Source organism: Ischnura elegans, chromosome 5 (genome assembly GCF_921293095.1).
Source record: "Ischnura elegans chromosome 5, ioIscEleg1.1, whole genome shotgun sequence".
NCBI classification, from domain to species: domain Eukaryota; kingdom Metazoa; phylum Arthropoda; class Insecta; order Odonata; family Coenagrionidae; genus Ischnura; species Ischnura elegans.
The window spans coordinates 54,893,559-54,908,007 of record NC_060250.1 but is presented as its reverse complement, the minus strand read 5'-3'; the positions used below and the strand labels follow the sequence as shown (position 1 = coordinate 54,908,007).

The 14,449-nt window shown below is 39.0% G+C and overlaps 1 non-coding gene across 1 annotated transcript; it reads left to right on the top strand.

Annotated features, from left to right (window-relative positions):
* Positions 1 to 300: 300 nt before the first annotated feature.
* Trnap-agg lies at positions 301 to 372 on the top strand. The gene has a single exon. It is a non-coding gene; the product is annotated as a tRNA-Pro (tRNA).
* Positions 373 to 14,449: the final 14,077 nt, after the last annotated feature.

Here is a 14,449-nt window from a genome sequence, read left to right as displayed (position 1 = left end):
GAAATGAAGATAAAACATAAGAAATATTTCAAAATCATATTCAAGCGATCAAAATTAATAAGATGAAGCCGATGATGCGGCTAATATGTGTAAAAGAACGACGATATTAATTTTGGCCACCTCCTTCGATTTGGCGTGAACTCGTTTTTGGTGTCGTTGGCGCCCACCTATGGTTAGAGCTAAGCGCTGCTTTCAGTGAGCGGCCAATAACGGAGAGAAACGCCTCAGGAAATTCAAGCTTTCACTTCTCACCACGGCACAAGAAAAAGAGATATACGGAAGCCAATGCATTCATCAACTGGCTCGTTGGTCTAGGGGTATGATTCTCGCTTAGGGTGCGAGAGGTCCCGGGTTCAAATCCCGGACGAGCCCATTTTTTTCTTCATATTCTTTGAATCTTGATATATGAACTAAATTAAATATTCTACCTTTCGGTCTTCAAATCTACTTCTTCATTGCATTATAAGGGAAATTCTCACATTTTATCCGCCAACTTCTTACTCCTTCAGCACGCTTACACATTAACGTCTACGTCAAAACTGTCAGCACCACTTCTGCTTGAGATAAACACTCATTCCAATTATTCTTTTTACATATTTTCTCAACTCCAATCGTGTTCCACAGTTTTCTCTCCTTGAATACCACGTTTCATATTGTTTATCTTTTTTTTCTTTCGCCGTTTCTCCTTAGCAGCAATATTTTGATATGAAGTCCTAGATATTCATCATAACAATCTAAGCCTGGTTCAATTTCATCCACACGAATTGAAAAATGCTCTTTCATAAATGAATGCTGAAAATGAGGCCAAGTTGCAACATTAATTATTTTTTTATGTAGACTTAGACTTATATTTGCTATAAAGTCACTCAAAAATATTTTCTTGAGCACCAAGTACAGAAACGGACGACGAAAGAATAGTTTTAAAAAATTGAGTTTAGGTATTCAAAACACCTGGTACAGTTTTTCGTGGTTTCGAATAACTTAGTGAGTCACATCTTAAAGCACCCGACGTTAATCCGTGGAAATGTGACATTGTGACACTAGCATCATCACAGCAATAGCTTTATAAATTTCCTCCACCAATTCACTGGACCGACTAAGGTTTCAGGAAACCATTGCCATTATCAAATTACCTTGATAGTTCTTTGACATAATTACGGATGTACTCTGACGTATAACTCCGAGTGATGATACGCTGTATTGAAACCGGTCGCAAATACATTTTATTTTCTGAAACAGCGAAGTCTTTTCTTAACCTTTGTGCATCATGAAGGAGTTTCACCATGTTACGCCAACCACCATGGCATTTAGGTAGCTACCTTGTTCATTGTTTTATCACGGTACCGGAATTACCGTCCTCACTAGAGAAATGCACTTGAGATCGGTCATCTAAGACAGTGAATACCATTAGACGATCATGCGAACCAACACAAGCGTTGCTTTGTTCGGAAAGGGTTTTCTCTGTCGATGAATTTAATTTTCCGAAACTATTTCACACATAAATCATACATCAAAAGACTCTCTTCAGATAAATTGAAAGTATTTCTTGAAGTATATTGAAAGAAAAGAAATATTCAAAAAGAGAGTCGTAGCATGTAGGTCACGTGGTGACAGTGATAAATGAGCTAAAATCCAGCTCAGGCTAGTAATTATGCTAATACCGCGAAAATGCTACAGGAATAACCGGTAATTGCAGCAATTAAGCCTTTTGATAAACACGGTGGGAAAATTAATTAAATTTTAGTTAACACCGGTGAAGGCAGGTTTACATGAAGTATTTTGAGAATCATAACGGACTGTTTACCTTCTCAAAATGCATTACCTCTTCAATTCCCAGGATAGCATATTGAAATTATTTTTATCTATAAATGATTATCCTATTCGAGTCTATTCCCGCTTGCTTAACATTATTCTCTGCAACACGGTTTTTAGCATCCCAATCACCAATTAGAACCGGCTCCATTGGAAACAGCTGAATTTTCTATGTAACTTCGCTAAAATTCCGTGAGCCACAGTAAAACTACACTCTAAAGGTTCAAATTAACATAAAGGCCTACAAGAGTTGAATGTGAGCAGCATTCGCCACACGGCACCATCAAGATTATATTATGATAGTTCTTCCCAAACGTTCATAAACAAGGGCAGATTCAGGATTATTTCGGGGGGGGGATGGGGGGGGGACAAGGGTTTGACAGCCATGCGATTTTCTCACAGTTGAGATTAAAAACAACATACAACAATTACTGTACGAAATATTCCCAATATTTTAACGTGAAATTTATTATTATAAATATGATATCAAATGAGAGGCTCCGCAGTACACATTAAAAAACGAACATAATAATAACCGTATTCAACATCTTTTCTGTTTTTTAAGGGTCTGGGGGGGCACGTGCCCCCGTGCCCCTCCTAAATCCGCCTATGTTGATAAGTGTCTAACGAGTATTTGCTACTAGCACTTTCCAACGGATGGCGGTGTAAACATTAGGTGCAAATGCGAATCGTTCCGATAAACAAAACTGTATGAGTTGCTATTTCATTTCAGATATCATTTATATCTGTAAATTAAGTGCACTAAATATTATAAAGCGTTAAAACGACGTTTTTCCTTTTGAAACGCCCGGTATAATCAAGCAACATAAAGAATCAAATAGGACCAGGTAGGGAATATCATTTTGTTGAGTAGCATGGCTGAGAAATATGGTCGCATATGAAATTAAACATGCAGTTATTCCAGAAAATGTGAATACCCCCTCGTAACCGGGGAAGTGTCCAAAACCATGCATTACGAAGGGTTTTCAAGTGGTGTCTTTTCCGCTAATCGCTATGCAGGTCAATTTATACAGCTGGTATAACACAAAAAAGTAAAATGAATTTAAATCTATCTCGATATTAACATTAAATTGTCCCGTGCTGTTCTCCGATTTTATTTTAAACCTAATATTTAGGATGATCATTATCGAATTATTACATTTATATCAGCTTAAATGCATTCGCCTATATCTCAGCTAATCACTATGAACGTCGATTTAAATTTAAAAAATGTAAAGTTTAATAGCTTACTTTTCCGAAACAAATGTGGAGAAAAGTAAAATTTGTATTCAAATTATTTGAAATTTACCATAATATTATTTATTACATTGCATATTAGGGCACACATGTATTATAATAGATGTATCTTTATGCCCCATCATTATGCAAAGGAGATGCTGGATTGATTTTGTAATTGGAATTCAAATTGATAATCAAATCATCAACTACCATAGCTCAGGAAACGCTTTAAATAAACGAGAATCAAATTAGGCAAATTATCTACTGAATGTAAATGTGATATTTACAAACATGCCCCAATCTAAATGGAATTATACAATCAAAGGAATTTAAGCATACTAATATTTTAGAAAAATTGAGTTGTTCACATAATGTCATGTTCAAACGAGTGATTGATGATGTAATCCAAATTCGAATCCATAAAATCCCCAGCTTTGATGAATGAAAAGATAATAAAGGTATTGAAGCCTGAAATGGAGGCGATTTAATTTTATTTTCCAACGATTGAGAATGTTAAATTTAGTGAATATCGCGATTTTAATGGGGAAAAGAGTTTTATACTTAAAATAAAACACAATTAATTTAATTTTAGATGGTTCAGCGGATAATTTCCTAACCAATATGACAACAAGGGATAACCGTGAAGACAAAATTTCTAAAAATTCTCGAGTAAAGTATATGGTTTTATACCGCAAACAAATTCGAACAGCATAAACAATCTGATAATTAACCTAATGGGAATGGATGGAATCATCATCATTATAAACCAAAAATCTTAAGAATAGTTTGACGCAGCTCTCCATTCCGCATACTAAGAACGATGAAGGTAAAATGGATCAACCGAGCAAGTAATAAGGAAATGCTCAGATGATTGGATAAAGGGAAGTCTTCTAAACACCTTAAGGAGCAGACGAGACAACTTTGCTTGCAGTATTACGAAGGATGATGGAAACAATGACTGAAGGACACATGGAAGGGAAGAAGGGCAAGAAGAAGGGAAGGGACGGCCCCGAATGAGTTACATAGGACAGCTTATAAAGGATGTAAAAGAGAAGAAACACCGTCACAATGTAAAGGCTACCTTAGAGAGAATACGTGATTGAATAATAAATTTATATTGAAGAAGCAGGCGTAATTTCTACAATTTTAAATTTATTGGTACTACCGGTTTCGCTTTACAGCATCATCAGGTACCTGATGATGCTGTAAAGCGAAACCAGTGGTACCAATAAATTTAAAATTGTGGAAATTGCTCCTACTTCTTCAATATGTCACGTTTCTACTCCATCTCGCCTGAAACCTCAAATTATAATAAATTTATACCTTTAATCTCACCACCCATGTTTGAAATATGAAAGTATTTTGACTATCCCACGCTACGAATGAGACAAGAGGACTTATTTCTGTTAGGTAAGGAATGACGAACGTAAAGCCAGAAAATGTTTATCCTTCCATTTATATCTAAAGGTTTGTACATCTGAAAATATTGAAAATGAGTTTTAATTTTATCCAACAGTCACACTCGAACTGTCTTTTATGTAGCTGTCGGTAAAACTTTTTGTAAACGGATGGACACATTTAGATGCACCAAAACTAAATTCATATACTTCACACTTACATTCAATTAATATACCAATCTTATATCGTCTCATGATGGTGCATAGAAAAGCCGTAACTCTCGCTCTAGTCATCATAGAATAATTTTAAACTTCCATTCTAATTTAGCACCCATTGAACTAGAAATTATGATTCATTTAACTCGTAATTTTAATTCAGCTGTCAGATAATTTACGTATCGATTATTGAATGCAATTTTCACACCCTGAATGCATTAAATACCAATACGGAATCACAACGAAAATACGCAGAATTTAAAATCAAAACAATAAATCTATTAATTAAATTTAAGCTTGAGACGAATCTGATGAGGTTGGAAAAATTAACTGATCCGTGTTTCCCATTTCAGTTTAATAGCCTACTCTCGAGGGTATAAAGTCTACATAATTTCAATAATATGATCATTGAAAGTATATTGCACAGTCCACACAAAAGCCTAAACACAACGAGCGCGGAGTACCTTCAGTACTCCGCGCCTAGCGCCTAGCAGTACCTTCTCCTCCCCTGGTTACCAGTGACGGAATTAGCATACATCATTAAGCTTTCAGGATGGTTCCTGCTATAGCTTCAACGAGATCTTACAAGAGATTTCTTGAATGTAAATTCATTTCATGCCTCGTAAAATATATTTTTTCTCTATTTTCTTCATATTCATCACCCCTAAAATAGGAATATTCAGCCTACAATAAATAACAATGGACAGCTCAAAGAACCATACCCTGATTAGGGGTAACCTGCCCAGGCGGGATACAAACCCGCGACCTCCAAATTGATAGGCGAGGTCTGTATCCTGCTGCCACTAAGGCCGGAAAATTTATGATCCTTACATCACATTAATAAATAAAAACATGATTTTCGGTCAAAGTGAACGACTCGTTTACCGACAAAAATACGTCTCATGTTTCCACCGAGACAATTCCTATATTGTGGCCAGGTGCTGTCGTCGTCGTAACGTAAACTGTTGTCAGCCTCGGTTGCGGCGGGATACGTCCTTGCCAACCACAAAGGTGACCCACCCCGATTGGCTGCCCGTATCCAGGACATGTATGTGTGAGATCGTTAATTATTGTTTTTGAAACCCCTGATGTAAAATGCCACATTGTGCTGTTTTCGGGAGTAATTGAGATGAATAAAAAAATGGAAAACACAACCCGAATGAAAACCCACGAGGAATTCCTTCCCTCGTTCCGTTGGCCAATCGTCGGCATCGCGCGACTCAAACAAAGGAACCTTTCAGTGGACCTCTTGCAGTGCCCAGCGATTGCATAATAAGAGTCATTCGTAGTAATATTTATTAATTTTTCTTTCTGGTGATTATTTTCTATCACTATTATATCTGTTATCCTCGTATAAAAGTGAATGAGACCATAGTGCATCCACGCGCTTGCCCCGTCGCCGTACTCTCCGCCGCGGGCCAGAACCGGAGTCGACCGCACGCTCGAAAAAACGATTTAACATTTGGGGTTGCAAGTTAGTGCAAGGTTTTACTTTAGATTCACAATAAAGAAGCTTCAAAGAACGACATGATATAAGTTACTTAGTGGAAGTCGATGATGATATCTACTTTTTCTCTACGTTTATGTAAAAAAAAGGGCTGAAAACAGGCTCCGCCATTTTGTTATGTATCTATGGTTATTGATGAAACGAAATCTTTAAAAACCCTTCAAATGAAAGAAAAAGAAGTGTCAATTAAGATGGTATAACAGTTTTGTTGATAAAACTATTCATGAACCCACTGCACGAGGATAAAGTCGGCAATTTTCAGAAAAAATCGAGGGTCGTCGTTTTTCGCTAAATTTGTTCAATTTTGACCTCACATATATTGTTAAAGCGAAAACACAGGAAATAAATAATCTGGGAAGGTATGCACAATTTATTTGAGAATACGTATGCGAAGTTTCAACTTCCTAGCACAAAAAAATCGATTTTGAGGTTTTGACCAGCTTTTTTCGATTCTAGCACACTGTGCGTTGCGACGAGAATCGCCGAATGGCTAGACGGAAAATACACTGCGATATAGAAAGCTTCTTTTATTACTACCAACGGCTCATTTAAGGAATACTTTGAATTCTACCATAAATACCTATCTCATTTCCGAGTGAATAAGTGTTTGCGAAGAGCGATATTAATTGCGAATAAGCTCGTATTAGAGGTGAACCCATAATTTTTCACAACTTTTTCCAACCACGACTCCGATTCTCATCGCATGCTCTATCATTAACCTACGTTGCAACCGAAAAAAAACGCACAAATGCATTCACATCATATTCTGGAACACCCGATATCAGACTGAAATTTAGATTAATTTAATAGATTAAAGCGTTGAAGATATGGAAAAGCCAGTTATGAATTTATCCCTTCAACTGAGGACCGTAGAAGCCAAGGGATAAAAGTGCAATTTTTATCATTTCGGAGATAAGTGCAGATAACGGCTGGTGGAGTTCAGAATATTGCTGTGGCAATGGGATACAAGCATTCACTGAATAATAATAAGTATACTTATCAGAGATTCACTTGTATCCCTTTGCCACAGCAACATTGAGTACCCCACCAACCAGGGGCAGATCCAGGATTTTTCTGGGGGGGGGGGGGGGGGGGGGGGAGCACAAGGGTCTGACAGACAAACTATCTTCTCATACTTGGCATTTGAAACAAGATCAAGATACAACAATTACTGTACGGAATATTCTCCTTATTTTAATATGATAGTCATGAAAATGAAATTAAATTGATTGAGGCTTCTTAATACGCAAAACAAAACGAACTTCATTATTACCGTATAGGAAAAATTTGTCAATTTTTAAGGGGAGGCACGTGCCCCAGCGCCCCCCCCCCCCTAAATCCGCCTTTGCCACCAACCATTATCTGCACTCACTCCCAAAATTATAAAAATTGTACTAGCACCTCTTACAATATGGTGGTTTCCTATTATTTTTTTATTGCCTAAATCGAAAGATTATTACTCCTGGAGTACGTATTTCACGCTTTTAGATTTTTAAATGACAATATCTATTTTTCGCGATTAAATGGAAAGTGAAAATTTTCAAGCGCGAAAACGCGACGGCTAAGTATGAATGTTGGGAAAACTCCGTGTGACGTCGTTCTGGTTCCCGCAGCCGCAAGTGAGGTGATCTTGGGGCGAGGCTTTGAGCGCTGATACGACGCAGGCTGCTAGCAGGTAGCAGAGTACCCTACTAGCTGGTAGCGCTTGGCTTAAATAAGGATTATTAATACCTTATCAAACGAAGGAAACTTTCCGACCTTAGCCAGTTTTAATAGGTGGTTATTAAGACATGTTTCCCTGAGCTCTGTGCATCATGCATGCATTGGTAACCTCAGACGATGTAAAACTCCCATTTAATAGTATAGAAACTAGGTCCCTGTGACGTCGCGTGGAGTGGCATCGCATGGGTGCCATTCTGGCCTTTTTCAAATGAGGATAAAATTGACCATTGCCATTCGTCTAAACCGGTATTTCTAAAACCAAATAATGTTTATATTATGAATACACTAATTGTGGGTAACGAATCGCAATCAATGCCTTTCGTTTTCTTTGATGTCCTCAATTACAAATGAGTAGGAAATAGCGTTGCGTTCATAAATTTCGACAGCACAGCAGCGGCAGTTAGGCCCACGTGAAGACTAGCCGTTGACGTCGTAGAGAATTTGCCGGCGTCGGCGGCGCGGAGGCTCACAGTCCAACAAAGCCCAGGTGATCTTTTCTTTCTCCTATTTCAGCTGCCACGGCACAGATGGCAGCAAGTGACGACATCCTACGGAAAGCCTTTAGCAGCGGCGTTCGACGTTGATCACGAGATGACCTCAACACTTTCGCTGTTGAGACGAACTGATTCACGCAAGGGGACTCCGATAAAGGAAGCCCAAAAACTCTTGTTGCCGTTTCGCGGGCATTGTATTCGGCGTCGCCACTAGGCAACGGTATCTCGTTCAGTGTGACTTTCGATATTAACTGAAGAGGAGGTGGTTTTTTTTAAGTTGAAAATCGTCTCGCATACTTTAAATTTGTGGTTTATATTAATAATTGGCTCAGTTACGTATTATTGCCATTATCATACGTTAAATTAGTGGTTTATATTAATAATTGGCTCAGTTACGTATTATTGCCGTGTATTTCCCAGTGAAAAGTGGAAATCGATGACTGGCATTAGATTAGTAGCGCCGCGATTCCCGATTATGAAATCTAACTTTAATGTTCGCGGAGGAACAACAATTCTAGCGGCGGACTCAAGAACCCTCTCATGCAATCATAGAGTTTACACTACTATCCATTATTTATTCGTGGATTCTTGGCTCCTTATTTCCATTTCTCGCTCATGTTCCTCTTTCTTATTTCAAAGGGAACGACGGTCGCAGAACGAAGTAAAGAGAGGGACGGTCAGTCACTGCCATCTATCGAATCCATTGTCAACAGTCAAACGCAAGCGGAGGCCGAGCATGTGGTGGGGCAGGGGATGAGGTAGGTCGGGAGATAAAAAGGCTCGAGTTGACCCCACCATGCTGAGAGGGCACTTTCGCTCTCTTCCTGGCTGCTAACATCGCTAAGCGAGAAATTCCCTTGAGTGTTCGTTCGCCAGCCGGCGGCGGACTGAAAACATACAAATAAAACGTTGACTCTCCGCAAAGTGAAACACAATGAAGGCAATGCCCGATGTTTCCATATGGAAATGAAATAGTAGTAATTTTCCGCACAATGTACGGGAAAATAATAAAATAATGTGTATCGAGTTCAAAGGTTAGAGCTGCATACAGTCAAAAAAAATTATCACATTTCAGAGGGTAACTTCGCTCAGTCCCATTTTGTCCTACCGCAAAATACCATCATCGAAACTCCATCGTATTTACTATGGGCGATAATAAGCGATAAAAACAAAAGTGAAACACAATCCCCCTGAAGAGAATGTCGCTGCAGATTCGATTAGACTCGAGATTCAAGCATCTTCAAGCATCCGTGACTGGCTCAAATGGACTCGTTGTGAAAGGGCATATTTATGGAGACGAAAAAATTGACGGGGACGTGTGGTTCATTTCAAGCCAGCCGTGTGAACGGCAGTGAACTTCACATTCATTTATAACTGATAACTTCAGACTTAACTGTGTGTAACCTTTCCATTATGGAAAATATATCAGTAAACCTTACACAATGTATTATTTTATTTTATTCACAGTAATTTTCAATAGAATAAAAATTCCCCTGGACGAGAAAGCGACCTACGGACCTTTGGCTTTCTAGGCCACAGCGCAGGCCACTACCTTATCCAGGCTATTTATTTAACATCTAGCACTGTTCAACCTAAGTAAAATTGCCATGGCATTTAGAGAACATGTGGTTCCGTCGTTCGATTCCCGGAAGAGGGGAATTTTTTCTCATGGCAATTTATGTGACGCAAATGTGCAGAAAAATGTAGAGCTAAACGAAAGTCAGCCAAGATGCTGTTCATTGGGAACGAATTAAATGGGGAATGGACGGACACCACCATTCTTGGGAAAATAGACGCATACATTGTAATCATATCCGTAATTTTCCGAAGCAAACAGGCACTGAATACCCTCCAAGTGCCAAGAAAAGTACGAAGTCAACCTCCCACGTACTTAACCGATATTCCTGCGAATATAGACAAGTGGTAATCATAAAAGTGGCTTTTCGAAGTAAACAGAAACGGAATACCCTCCAGGGGTCACGAATAGTAGTGAATCAACCACCGCGTCCACGGAAGAAAATGTTTTATACGACCTTAAGCAGTGAGAAAGCAAGGAAAAATATCAAGGATTTCGAAAAGTTGGCAAAGCGCTGCCTCGATAAAACAAAATGAAAGCCATTACACAACTTGCGATTCTTTTTAGTTCTCTATTTTGACCTAATTGAAAATATATCTTTGAGTTTTTACTTTTACGCAGCCCCGTTATTAGAAGGGCCTTCAGAAATGTTTTTCGTGGTTAATTATGAGTAATCTTCATCGCCGTAAATAGGACGTGTGACAATCATTTAATTTGCCACTCTCTTGGCTCCATTCCATCATAATACCAACGAGATTTCCGGGAAAAAAGACATTTTCTATTTCTATAAGAATGAGAGCTAAGTGAAAATAATGTTCTTCGCATGATTTTCAAAGCCTAATTGTTGTATTAACGGGTCCCAATAGCCAAATCTGTTCACATTTGAATCAGATTTTCCTAGGACCGCACCAACGGTATCCACATAATAAACTGACCGGAAAAGTGCGAAAAATCGGGTGACTCCCGTAAAGCTATCACCGTGGCTTGTCCCGGAATACTTAAACTCACCTAAAACCTCCACTCTATGTTTATGCAGTGGATGGTATTAACATAAAGGTAACAGACGAAGTGAAGTACCTGAGAGTTACGATAACCTCGAACCTATCGTGGTAACATATATAAGAAATATTTGCGGCATAGCCCTGAAGAAATTAGGATTCGTCAAACGTATTTTGGGAAGATTTTCGGATGAGAAAGTAAAAGAAAGGCGCTATTTCGCACTCGTCCGACCGCACCTTGAATATGCAGCGAGCGTATGGTGTAGTGATCCGGAAATGGAAGATTTCCATTTCCAAAATATGCATAAATATGTTATTGTGTGACGTCTCAGAATAGCCAGCTATGACAAACTATGCCTCGGGATTTGCACCTTTTCACTTTCAAGAACGCCTAACCTTCCTCTTCCCCTTCCTTTCCCCTTCCTTTTGGACGAAAACATCCTGGTTCCACTTCCCTATATAATGGCTCGGTGGAGATGCTATTGGCACTCAGGACACGGACGCACTCAGTAACTCACAGTTGGAGTCGAAGCACGGGCCGTATGGCCCGTGCGACCTAAGCGCCTCGCTATCCACCCGTGCCATCACCAGCAGCTCCTCTCCTTCCCGAGACTTTGGTAATATCTTAACTTTTGGCTATTCTGGACGCACAAATTCATCATTACTTTATGTATATTCATTGCATTGGCTTGGATATTGGGTCTTTGAATGGAAATAAACTTTGGATCAAAAACTTTAAATACTTGTGTGTGATTATTCGCTTCCCGACACCAAGGGCAAGAACCCGCACGCATTACAATGGTGGCAGCGGTGGGATTGTTTTGCCATAGCCCCCCCTGTGGGAGGGAGTGGTAATTACCTCCCAAAAGACTGTGGGATTATTGCCTAGGTAGTGTAAGGCTCATTTATGATCACCTTACACGCGTCGGAACGATAATCACACTCACTTTACATTCTTTGCGTCTCTGGAGTTAATTTTTGGGGTAATAAATTCCGCGTAATGTTTTAAATTGCCAGAAAAACTGCATTTGATATGTCTAGAAGCACTTTCTCGGGAAGAAGAGCTTGGTGGTAAACGGTGGATGCGAGTGGCAATTGCTCGCCCATATATTTTCGCGAGCAACGGTAAAGTCCGGGAGCGCTGAAACCAAAATATCTGTCATAACAATGCGGTATTTCGGAGGAGGCACCTTTTCAGACGGACAACGACCGCTGACCAACGCCTTCAGAGCCGGAGGCATCGCAGAGACAAACTGTCGCCGGGATACTTTCACTTCGCTTCCAGAGCGGTGGTGTCACCAAGGAAGCGGTGCAAGCAGTTGGCGCAAAGAAGAAAGAAGATCATCACCGACAACAAAGGACATTGGTGATTACGACCTTTAATAAGAACTTTTAATAGAAAAAAAATCATGGAAATGATTGCTATGCCTTTTTATGAATTTTCTTGGCCGGTAATTAGATGTTAGTTTTCTGAATTTTCTTAGTCGATAGTTAGTATTAGTAATTTTAAAGCCCCTAGTTGTCCCGGAGGAATATGGGAATCCTCACCAAGTTGACTAATTTTGTCTCTCTGAAACCCGTAAGAGATAGGCTCGGGTAATGAGCGAAATCTGGGTAGTTGCTCTAATAAACATTTCCGATTAATGTAATATGGGGAATAGAGCATATTTTAATAAAGGTTTTCAATTGAGATGGTCTAAGGAAGCCGTCGCTGCGTTTGCGACATTGAGGGACTTCTAGAGTAATTGACCTGTACTTCGGTACCTCGATTTCATTGAACCTTTTTTTGCATTCAAAATCAGTCATGCTTTAGAAGCAAGTATTGGCTCATTAGAATGCCACAAGCCACATGTAGTCACTTGCGCCAGCCGGTAATTAAACAATGCGGGGTGAGACTACGGCGCCACCTAAGGGAATGCCTCTTGCTAGTGTTCTAAATATAGTATTTCGATGCATATTTAGTTTAAAGGCTTAATGGGTTAGCTGATTATTGAAATTGGAATTGATATTTTCGCTGAAGTACCGATCCGCAAGCGTGAGGCGCGGGTAACTTCCATTGAGCGAGTACAATTTTCCAAAACCCACACATGCCTGTAAAAACACTATAATGCAGACGCACTGTCTCGTAACCTTCGGGAGTTAACATAGGTTTGATTTTTGGGGGAATCAAATGTTGACATGGGACGAACAGGAAAAAGATCCCGGGTGGAAAAATGTAATGAGAGAATAAGAGAGAGAGAGGATAGATAATTGTGGTTTTGTAAGGGGGAATATGTTAAAAAGTAAAAAGGGGACATTAAAAAGTGATGGATCCCAAGGGATGAGGAATTTTGAAAAGTTGAATTTACTTATCCATGAGATCCGCATAAGGGTGTAAAACGTAAAGTGGCCTAAGTTTTGCATTTGATAGGTAAATAAAAGGGGTAATTGAAAACATAAGTTTAATTAGAGCACATAATATTGCATACGCCGGCTAGGGATAAGGTTAAGGCATTAGTAACACATATCCTTGATAATTTTATTGAGTGTGAAAGAATGATCTTTGAAAAATAACACAAACAGTAATTGGTGTTTAGCGTGTAATGTGTGAAAGAAAACAAAGTGAAGTGTGCCCATGTTGTCCTCATCTATTCCCTCCCCAAATTCCTCAAGAAAACAGTGAACTGATATTCGTTACAGCGAGGAAGAGTCACTTTGGATCTGTGTGAATAAACAATGGACTTAAAGCACAGCAAAGGAGGGTGATAAAAAGTGGAAAAGTGAAGTGAACATGTGGAATAGAAGTGATATTGAAATTTATATGTATTTGGTTTTTTTAATTCATAGGACTTGACATTTTTGTCATTTACAAACTTTTTTCCAATTTACATTGAATTATTTCTTTTTTGTGTTGTTCCGATTTTAGTGATAAAAAAAAGGGATTGAAAATATAGAAGTGAAACAAAATTAGGAATACGGACGATATAATGGCATTTCTTTGTTTCCTTGTGTATAAATACTTTTATTTTTTGTTGAATATTTCAATTTAACGTGTTTTAAATTTATTAGCAATGAATTATTTTTGGTGCAAAGGGAAATTTTAATGGTTAATTGATTTTGTAATTGTCTTTTTTATATTTTGTTTAAATGTGATCGATCTCGTGAGAGATCAATCAATTTTTATAAAGAAGGGAGTATTGTAGTGATCCGGAAATGGAAGATTTCCATTTCCAAAATATGCATAAATATGTTATTGTGTGACGTCTCAGAATAGCCAGCTATGACAAACTATGCCTCGGGATTTGCACCTTTTCACTTTCAAGAACGCCTAACCTTCCTCTTCCCCTTCCTTTCCCCTTCCTTTTGGACGAAAACATCCTGGTTCCACTTCCCTATATAATGGCTCGGTGGAGATGCTATTGGCACTCAGGACACGGACGCACTCAGTAACTCACAGTTGGAGTCGAAGCACGGGCCGTATGGCCCGTGCGACCTAAGCGCCTCGCTAT